This window comes from Alosa sapidissima, chromosome 5 (assembly GCF_018492685.1).
Source record: "Alosa sapidissima isolate fAloSap1 chromosome 5, fAloSap1.pri, whole genome shotgun sequence".
Taxonomy (NCBI): Eukaryota; Metazoa; Chordata; class Actinopteri; order Clupeiformes; family Clupeidae; genus Alosa; species Alosa sapidissima.
In genome coordinates this window covers 752607-762500 of record NC_055961.1, presented here as the reverse complement: position 1 = coordinate 762500, position 9894 = coordinate 752607, and the positions used below count along the sequence as shown (strand labels likewise).

The window sequence follows — 9894 nt, the reverse complement described above, 5'->3', positions numbered from 1 at the left end:
AGTAGAGAAGGACATGTCTGCCTATCCATTCCTAATTATAGGGAACTCTGTATCCCTTCTGTTACAGATCCCAAAGTCAAATGTGGAAGAGATTCTGGGGGAATTATTGTATTGTACAAAGAATACCTTGCAAATCATATCTACCCTGTAAAAAAGGGAAGTCACATATATGGATTAAGTTAAAAAAGGAGCTCACTTCCTCAGATTATACCTCAATTTGAACTATTAGAAAATGAAGACAAGCTCCCATACTTGTTGGGAGAGCATACAAGTTGTGTAAAACTCGCTGCACATTACCTGTTAACATGTCATAAATCGAGGAAGTGAGTGACCCATATTGTGACATGCTTTGCTTTATATCAATAATCAATACCCATGATAGCACATTGATAAATATACAGTATAGTATGTACAGTAATACTGTATCATTATACATTTCATTTATTATTCTTTTTAATTATTATCATTTTGTTGTTATTATTATTGGGGGCCAAGCAAATTTGGCACACAAATTAGGCACAGTCCTATGATTAATTTCACCAATTTTCAAGTCGGCACCTCGAGCACTCTAGCGCCACCAACAGGCCAAAGTTGGACGTGCGTTCATGCAAGTAACTTTTGACCCGTTGGCCCGATTGTGAAATATGAGGTATCGTTGGAATCCTTGGACCAAGCCGAGTTCAACGCGGCCTATGACATCATTTTCCGCCATGATGGATTTTCCGCCATATTGGATTTAATCAAAAACACCTAAAAGTTTTCACAGGTCACAAAGTTTGTCCGATTAACACCAAACTTGACACATAATCTTCAGTCCAAGCCTCAAAAAAGTTATCCCTTTTTGTCTTCAAACCTAAAACCGTTTGCCTGTAACAGCCAATCAAAATTGGCAGCAGAGCCACCAAACAGGAAGTGAAGGGATATCTCAGCAATGCTTTCACGTATCAAAACCAAACTTGTTACATGGGCTCAGGACCCAAACTTGGTATGTGGAGTCATAACCCCGTTTTAAGACTGCACAATTATTTTGGTGACCTTTCACCAGTAGGGGTGCTATAATTATCAACACTTTCACCGATTTAAACCAAACATGGTATGTGGTCTTAGGAGTACATTTTGAGGACACACAATAAATTCGGTGACCTTTGAATCCAGTCCAGTCCAGTGCAATCCAATCAAGTCCAATCCAATTCAATTTAACACAACACAGTCAAGTCCAGTCCAATCCAATCCAATCCCAACTCCTGCTCAATTGCTTATCTTCTTGGCCCCCTCATTGCTGCTTGCAGCTATATTTATTATTATTATTTTATTTGTATTTTTTTTAAACAGATATTGTATCTGTGTTGTTTTGTTGTTTGCTTTGGCAACACTGCTTCATTGAGTGATGCCAATTAAAATTGAAATTGAAAAAATGAGAGAGGGACAGAGAGAGAGGAAGAGAGAGAGAGGGAGGGAGGGAGAGAGAGGGACAGAGGGAGAGAGAGGGAGGGAGGGAGAGAGGGGGAGAGAGGGACAGAGAAAGAGGGAGGGAGGGAGAGAGAGAGAGAGGGAAAGGGGGAGAAAGGTATGGAGTGAGAGAGGGAGGGAGAGCAAGTTGGTAGTAAAGAAATAGAGAAAGAGGATGGGAGAGAGTGGGAAAAAGAGAGATATTTATTATTATTATTATTATTGCTTTGGCAATATTCTATACTGGACAGTCATGGCAATACAACACATTGTCTTCTAAAGAAATGCACAGAAAACAGAAAGCAAAATGAACAGAGAGAGGGAGAGCAAAACAGAGAGAGAGAGCAAAACAGAGAGAGGGAGAGCAAAACAGAGAGAGAGAAGCAACAGGAAGAGAGAAAAAGAAAAGAGAGTGATGAATAGAGAAAGCCAGAGGGGAGAGAGAGAGAGACACACAGAGTTACTGCTACTACCTCCCTGTCTGTAGGGCGTGATCTCAGAGTTTACGGGGGGCATGAACCGCCATAGCCCCCCCCCCCCCATCAGCCTGTTTGTGGGGAAGCAGAAGTGCTAAAGCCCTTTACGATGCTGCAGTGTGCTCTGCTACTGCACACAGGGCTGTTATATTAGGAAAACGTTCAAATATTAAGAGTATGTAAGTAGTTCTCACTTCAGCAGAGGTGACACCACTGTACTGGGGCCTCACACATCTCCATCCCCTTCACAGACTCGGCTAAGCACTTTATACCAGAAGTGGCTTGTGGACAACCTGTCATGTCTTGATGGTCATGTCCTGAGGTGTTTACGGAGAGATGGAGATCTCCATGTTGTGGGTCATGTCTTGATGGTCATGTCTCTCATTTAAACACACAGGACACAGCTACCGTCTCTCTCTCTCTCATTTAAACACACAGGACACAGCTACCGTCTCTCACTCTCTGTCATTTAAACACACAGGACACAGCTACTGTCTCTCTCATTTAAACACACAGGACACAGCTACCGTCTGTATGTCTGAGTCCTGTCCTGCCTAGTATGTCAGGGTCAGGGCCTGGCTGTGTCATCTCCTCTGAAATGTCCTGGGGCTATGCCTGGACTGGACCGGGCTGGACCGCACAGGGCAGGCGAGAGGCACTCCACTCACCCCGTAACATTGGAAAGGTCGTGGGGAAGGAGTGGAGGGACACTGGGGGCTTTTGATCTGCGGGCCGTCTGACCGTCTGACCGTGCCCTTTCAGTTGAGGCTGCTTTGTGTCCTTTAGTGTCTCCTTGGATGAACCGCTGCAGGCAGGATGAGGCTGATGTGAATAGGGGTTCATGACCTGACGTGCGGAAGCTGTGTTTGTGTGTGTGTGTGTGTAGATTAGTTTGCATAGATGCATAGTTTGTGTGCACACACACTGAAACGTGAGGAGAGGGAGGAGTAATTCCCTGAATGTGACTGTTTTGCATTACAGTTTTTCTTGTTCATTTTGATGCTTGTGTTAACTCTGACATCACATTCTCAAAACAGTTAACACCCGTGTCTGAACAAAAGCACTTTAGCCAAAATGACACATTTTGCTTGCAAAAGGCTGTTACTCTCTCAAAACACTTAAAACATCACACACACTGTGTGATTTCAATCAATCATTACACACTGGACAACAAAATGCAAAATCTAGTTCTCAAAATGAGCATTTTTGCTATGTCTGTTCCATGCCTCTCTCATTTTTCTGGTATCAGAAAAAACTGTGAAAAGACTAAATGTATAATGAATAAAAAATAATGTATTCCTTCCTCCCAAGATGTAACTGCCATTGACATGTAAGACCTACAGGAAGCACCTATGACAAGACAAATTTCACTGAACTACAACTTGTCATTTTCCATCAAAATAGACCTACAGTAAACACCTTTTGTACTGTTTTCTTCACCAAATAGGCAACACAGTACTTTGTCTAAATGTGCATTAGATCCATACTTGCAAATAGCAACAAAGAACAGACATGGCATCTCATCTCTTATGGATAATGAATGATTGCTGATTGAAGAATTGCGAATTGAATCAGAGATTCAGACTTATGTGTTATGTGTGTGTATGTGTGTGTGCATGTGAGTGTGTGTATATGTGTGTGTGTGTGCTTGTTTGCTCTCTCAGGTTTTCCCCATGCCCCCTGACCCCTTACTGACCTTTGGCCCCTGGTGACCTGCTGTGGCTTGCTGGCCTTTGGTTCCCAGCAGAGTGGGGGATGGTGTGCCCAATTACCCTGGCGTGTGGCAGCAAGCGTTGTAAAAGCGTTGTAAAAGCGCTCAGGGTTAATGGTGACAAAGCAGTCGCAAGGCTCTCTCCCTTTTAATTAGTCTATTTTTGGCTGTTAACCTTTTTTATAGGACAAGCACAGGAGCCAGCCTCGGGGCTCCCGCCATGTGTGTGTGTGTGTGTGTGTGTGTGTGTGTATGTGTGTGTGTGTGTGCGTGTGTGTGTGGGCTCACACCATGAGTGTGTGTGCGTGTGTGTGCGTGTGTGTGTGTGTGTGTGTGTGTATGTGTGTGTGTGCTCACACCATGACATTTTCCTCAACATCTACAAAGTACTTACATGCACAGCCAGGATTAGAACAGACGTACCAGGAAGTGATTTTTCATCCCAAATCCCTTTCATCAGGCTGGGCTGTTTTTGTCATAATTATAAAGCGCTTGTGTGAGTGTGAAATTCTTCTTTGGCTTCATTGTCAGGTTTCAGTGTTAATTACGGTGCTTGTCTACTCAGTGGCTGAAACATACAGCATATGAATAAAGGCAACACTACAATGACAGAAAACAAAATGAACAGAGACAGAGAGCAAAAAACAGAGAGAGAGAAGCAACAGGAAGAGAGAAAAAGAAAAGAGAGTGATGAAGAGAGTGATCAATAGAGTGATCAATAGAGTGATCAATAGAGTGATGAAGAGAGTGATGAAGAGAGTGATCAATAGAGTGATGAAGAGAGTGATCAATAGAGTGATGAAGAGAGTGATGAAGAGAGTGATGAAGAGAGTGATCAATAGAGTGATGAAGAGAGTGATCACTCTGATGAAGAGAGTGATCAATAGAGTGATGAAGAGAGTGATCAATAGAGTGATCAATAGAGTGATGAAGAGAGTGATCACTCTGATGAAGAGAGTGATCAATAGAGTGATGAAGAGAGTGATGAAGAGAGTGATGAAGAGAGTGATCAATAGAGTGATGAAGAGAGTGATGAAGAGAGTGATGAAGAGAGTGATCAATAGAGTGATCAATAGAGTGATGAAGAGAGTGATCAATAGAGTGATCAATAGAGTGATGAAGAGAGTGATCACTCTGAAGAGAGTGATCAATAGAGTGATGAAGAGAGTGATGAAGAGAGTGATCAATAGAGTGATCAATAGAGTGATGAAAAGAGTGATCAATAGAGTGATGAAGAGAGTGATCAATAGAGTGATCAATAGAGTGATGAAGAGAGTGATCAATAGAGTGATCAATAGAGTGCTCAATAGAGTGATGAAGAGATTGATCAATAGAGTGATCAATAGAGTGATGAAGAGAGTGATCACTCTGATGAAGAGAGTGATGAAGAGAGTGATCACTCTGATGAAGAGAGTGATCAATAGAGTGATGAAGAGAGTGATCAATAGAGTGATCAATAGAGTGATGAAGAGAGTGATGAAGAGAGTGATCAATAGAGTGATCAATAGAGTGATGAAGAGAGTGATCACTCTGAAGAGAGTGATCAATAGAGTGATGAAGAGAGTGATGAAGAGAGTGATCAATAGAGTGATCAATAGAGTGATGAAGAGAGTGATGAAGAGAGTGATCAATAGAGTGATGAAGAGAGTGATCACTCTGATGAAGAGAGTGATCAATAGAGTGATGAAGAGAGTGATGAAGAGAGTGATCAATAGAGTGATGAAGAGAGTGATCAATAGAGTGATCAATAGAGTGATGAAGAGAGTGATCAATAGAGTGATGAAGAGAGTGATCAATAGAGTGATGAAGAGAGTGATGAAGAGAGTGAGGAAGAGAGTGATCAATAGAGTGATCAATAGAGTGATGAAGAGAGTGATGAAGAGAGTGATGAAGAGAGTGATCAATAGAGTGATCAATAGAGTGATCAATAGAGTGATGAAGAGAGTGATCACTCTGATGAAGAGAGTGATCAATAGAGTGATGAAGAGAGTGATGAAGAGAGTGATCAATAGAGTGATGAAGAGAGTGATCAATAGAGTGATGAAGAGAGTGATGAAGAGAGTGATCAATAGAGTGATGAAGAGAGTGATCAATAGAGTGATCAATAGAGTGATCAATAGAGTGATGAAGAGAGTGATCACTCTGATGAAGAGAGTGATCAATAGAGTGATGAAGAGAGTGATGAAGAGAGTGATCAATAGAGTGATGAAGAGAGTGATCAATAGAGTGATGAAGAGAGTGATGAAGAGAGTGATCAATAGAGTGATGAAGAGAGTGATCAATAGAGTGATGAAGAGAGTGATCAATAGAGTGATCAATAGAGTGATCAATAGAGTGATGAAGAGAGTGATGAAGAGAGTGATGAAGAGAGTGATCAATAGAGTGATGAAGAGAGTGATGAAGAGAGTGATCAATAGAGTGATGAATAGAGTGATCAATAGAGTGATGAAGAGAGTGATGAAGAGAGTGATCAATAGAGTGATGAAGAGAGTGATCAATAGAGTGATCAATAGAGTGATGAAGAGAGTGATCAATAGAGTGATGAAGAGAGTGATGAAGAGAGTGATGAAGAGAGTGATCAATAGAGTGATCAATAGAGTGATGAAGAGAGTGATGAAGACATTGATGAAGAGATTGATGAAGAGAGTGATCAATAGAGTGATGAAGAGAGTGATCAATAGAGTGATGAAGAGAGTGATCAGTAGAGTGATCAATAGAGTGATGAAGAGATTGATGAAGAGAGTGATCAATAGAGTGATCAATAGAGTGATGAAGAGAGTGATGAAGAGATTGATGAAGAGATTGATGAAGAGAGTGATCAATAGAGTGATGAAGAGAGTGATCAATAGAGTGATGAAGAGAGTGATCAGTAGAGTGATCAATAGAGTGATGAAGAGAGTGATCAATAGAGTGACCAATAGAGTGATGAAGAGAGGGATGAAGAGAGTGATCAATAGAGTGATCAATAGAGTGATGAAGAGAGTGATCAATAGAGTGATCAATAGAGAAAGCCAGAGGGGTGGGGAGTTACGGCTACGGCATTCTAGCCTCAATGCCACAATGTGAAAGGCTAGCCTTAATGCTACAATGTGAGCGCTAGCCTCAATGCCACAACGTGAAAGGCTAGCCTCAATACTACAACGTGAACGCTAGCCTCAATGCTATAATGTGAACGCTAGCCTCAATACTATAATGTGAACGCTAGCCTCAATACTACAATCTGAACGCTAGCCTCAATACTATAATGTGAACGCTAGCCTCAATACTACAATGTGAACGCTAGCATCAATACTATAATGTAGCCTCAAAAGTGTTTCAAGTGTGGCCCCAGCTGTGGCGCAACTGGCCGGGGCACCTGCACCGTACACTGGCAACCCGGGTTCGATTCCCGCCCCATGGTCCTTTCCGGACAATACAGAGACCAATAACATTAATTATTCTAGGTGAAGGTGAGGGCCTAGTATCACATAGTATTTCTACTGTTTAGGTGATACATTATTATGATTCTTATTTTGGTAAAAATGCATTATGACCTTAACAATATACATTTGATTATGATTATGACCTCACCAGACATTGTTTCAAAAGATCTCTGTAGATAGAATGCTAAGTGATAATCAGAAGTGAAAAAAGAACTAAAATATTGGATTCAAGTAAAATTATCAATACTTTAATTAAATATTACTCAAGTACATCTTAAATTACTCATCTGAAAATGTACTCAAGTAAAATTAAAAAGTAGTTCATTTTAAATATTCTTTAAGTAAAAAACACTTAGTTAATTTTTTTTGTGAAAAAGTCGGTTTTACCTATTACCTACTTGTTTGTCCCCATGTTCATGCCCCCAGAGTGTAGGAATGTAGCTGCTTGGCTGCGGCAACTTGAACCAATTGTTTTCTGGGGGGTTTTCGTACCGACAGTTACTCGGTGACCTTAAGAAACAGAGATCCATGTGAAAAATCTCCACCTTTACACCATACGATTTTCGAGTGATTTCACAGTCGGCAACTAAATTTCCAAAGTTGGAATGAAATCATGAGAGTTTTACTGGAGTCGCGGCACTACCCCTGGTACACTACCCCTGGATGTGCAGAATGCTCATCCTTGCTTGCTTTGCAATGAACAGTAATCCAGCACAACTGAAAAGCCGCCCACAGAGAGCTGAGGCAGGCAGGCCCATGTTGAGTTTTTTGATACCTGGAAAAGTAGTTCAGCAGATCCCAGGGCTTCAGACTGGGGGGTGGCGAGGGAGGGACTAGGGCCCCAATAAAGGAGAGAGAAAACTCTGAAATATATTTTATTTTACCTGAATATTTTCATTTCCAAATTAAATGTCCAAATGAATGTCAGGTGAAATGTAAAGTTTGACTGACTAAATTTTGTGTACAAAAAACATGTCAAACATCAGGCCCGGGGCCAGGTCAGGCCCGCCAGCAGGTTTCATACGGCCCCCCAGATGTTCTGGGTAGGAAGGGGAAATTAGAAAAAAAAGATATTAACAATGTGTAATAAGCAATATCTCTATGGTACAGTGATTAGTCTTCAACAATGTGTAATAAGCAATATCTCTATGGTACAGTGATTAGTCTTCAACAATGTGTAATGAGCAATATCTCTATGATACAGTGATTAGTCTTCAACAATGTGTAATAAGCAATATCTCTATGATACATTGATTAAATCTAGCACTACAAACCATTCATTTTTGAATTTCTCTTAGGGATCAATAAAGTATCTATCTATCTATCTATCTATCTATCTATCTATCTATCTATCATTCTCAGGAAGGAAGAGGCTGAAAGAGAGAAATAGCTTTATATATGACAGTAGTACATGATCTGTACTTGTTTCCTTATAAGTGGGTAAAAGAGTATATCAAACAACACTGACACCAGTGGCGGCCGGTGGTTAAAAAAATAACGGAGGAAGAAATTCCTTGATTGGTGTTAGTGGCAAATGTAAGTTTGTGATGGTGTTGGTGGCAAATGTAAGTTTGTGATGGTGTTGGTGGCAAATGTAAGTTTGTGATGGTGTTGGTGGCAAATGTAAGTTTGTGATGGTGTTGGTGGCATATGTGAACGAGTTTGTAGGCCACCTACCCAGACACATTTATAGCAGCAGAATGTACTATGTAGCATTTTAACTGGCAATGTTGTGCAATAAATGCTGTTCTGACATTCTTGGGGGGGGGGGGGGGGGGGGTCTGACCTAAGGAGCTAGGCTAGCATGCAGCAGCCAGAAAAGTTGTGGGTTCAATTCTTGGCTTCCACCATTGTGCATTTCCTCCAGGGACAATAGACTTTGTAATATAATTTAAATATACAAGTCACTTTGGATAATAGTGCTAAATTGATAAATGTATATGTAAATAAATGTAAATTTAGGTCTGGGAAGTCAGGGAAGATATGTCTAGTTATGAAACAATCTAGTTGTTATGTTATGAAACACTGTTTTCCTGATTATTATGAAAAGTCTGGAGGTTTTGCTCAATGTAATATATTTGCAAAAAAGTCTATAATACTAAAAATAGACACTTGTTTTATAAAACCATGTAACTATTGACCATTAAAAATAGACCTTAAAAGTGGTTATTTGTAACATGCGTTCAATGTTTTTAAAGCCAAATTGCTATTATTTAAAGACAGGTTGTAATAGCTAAGTGGGAATTTATACTCGAAAGGCAAATGTTATTGAAGACGTCATTAAAGGAATGCATCATGGTCTGAAACATTCATTAACAATGTAACCATCCAAAGATACAGTTAGAACGGTGAAAACAAGAGCATATTAACAAAAAGAACATAATTTAACAATTGTTTAGTTGAGGCATAACTTGGATGATTATAACAACGCATAACTATCCGAAAATGTTTTTATCACCAAATCCCTGAACTGTCCACATTTGTGACAGACCAGTGCTAACGTTACCAGTTAGTCACGAGTAGGCTATTTGTCATACTAGCCTATGTAGCATTCAGTAGCCTACACTAGCCTTACCATCCTTCATTTTTGGATCTGGTCTTCCTGCTTTGATCCTAACTTTTGCACTGTATTTGAATGTATAAAAGATGGACTTTGTCCTCTGATTCCATTGTACTGTTTATTTCAGGAGCAAAAAAACAAGCTTTCCGTTCAACACAAGATTCTTAGTTGTATGACTGCAGAAAACGTTCTTGCTTGCAGAGCAGCTAGCTGCTCATTAGTTCACCGTTGCCGCTAAAAACAGCACCCCCTATCGCAATTGAAAGTTACTGTACG

The 9894-nt window shown here is 40.4% G+C and overlaps 1 long non-coding RNA gene across 1 annotated transcript in view; it reads right to left on the bottom strand.

Annotated features, from left to right (window-relative positions):
• LOC121709046 overlaps window positions 1-7601 on the bottom strand; it is a 16525-nt gene extending 8924 nt beyond the window's left edge. The window contains exons 1-2 of the long non-coding RNA XR_006031826.1: window positions 7518-7601; window positions 6889-6894 (exon numbers count right to left, since the gene is read on the bottom strand). This is a non-coding gene — a long non-coding RNA (uncharacterized LOC121709046). The remainder of the gene's footprint in view (window positions 1-6888; window positions 6895-7517) is intronic.
• Window positions 7602-9894: the final 2293 nt, after the last annotated feature.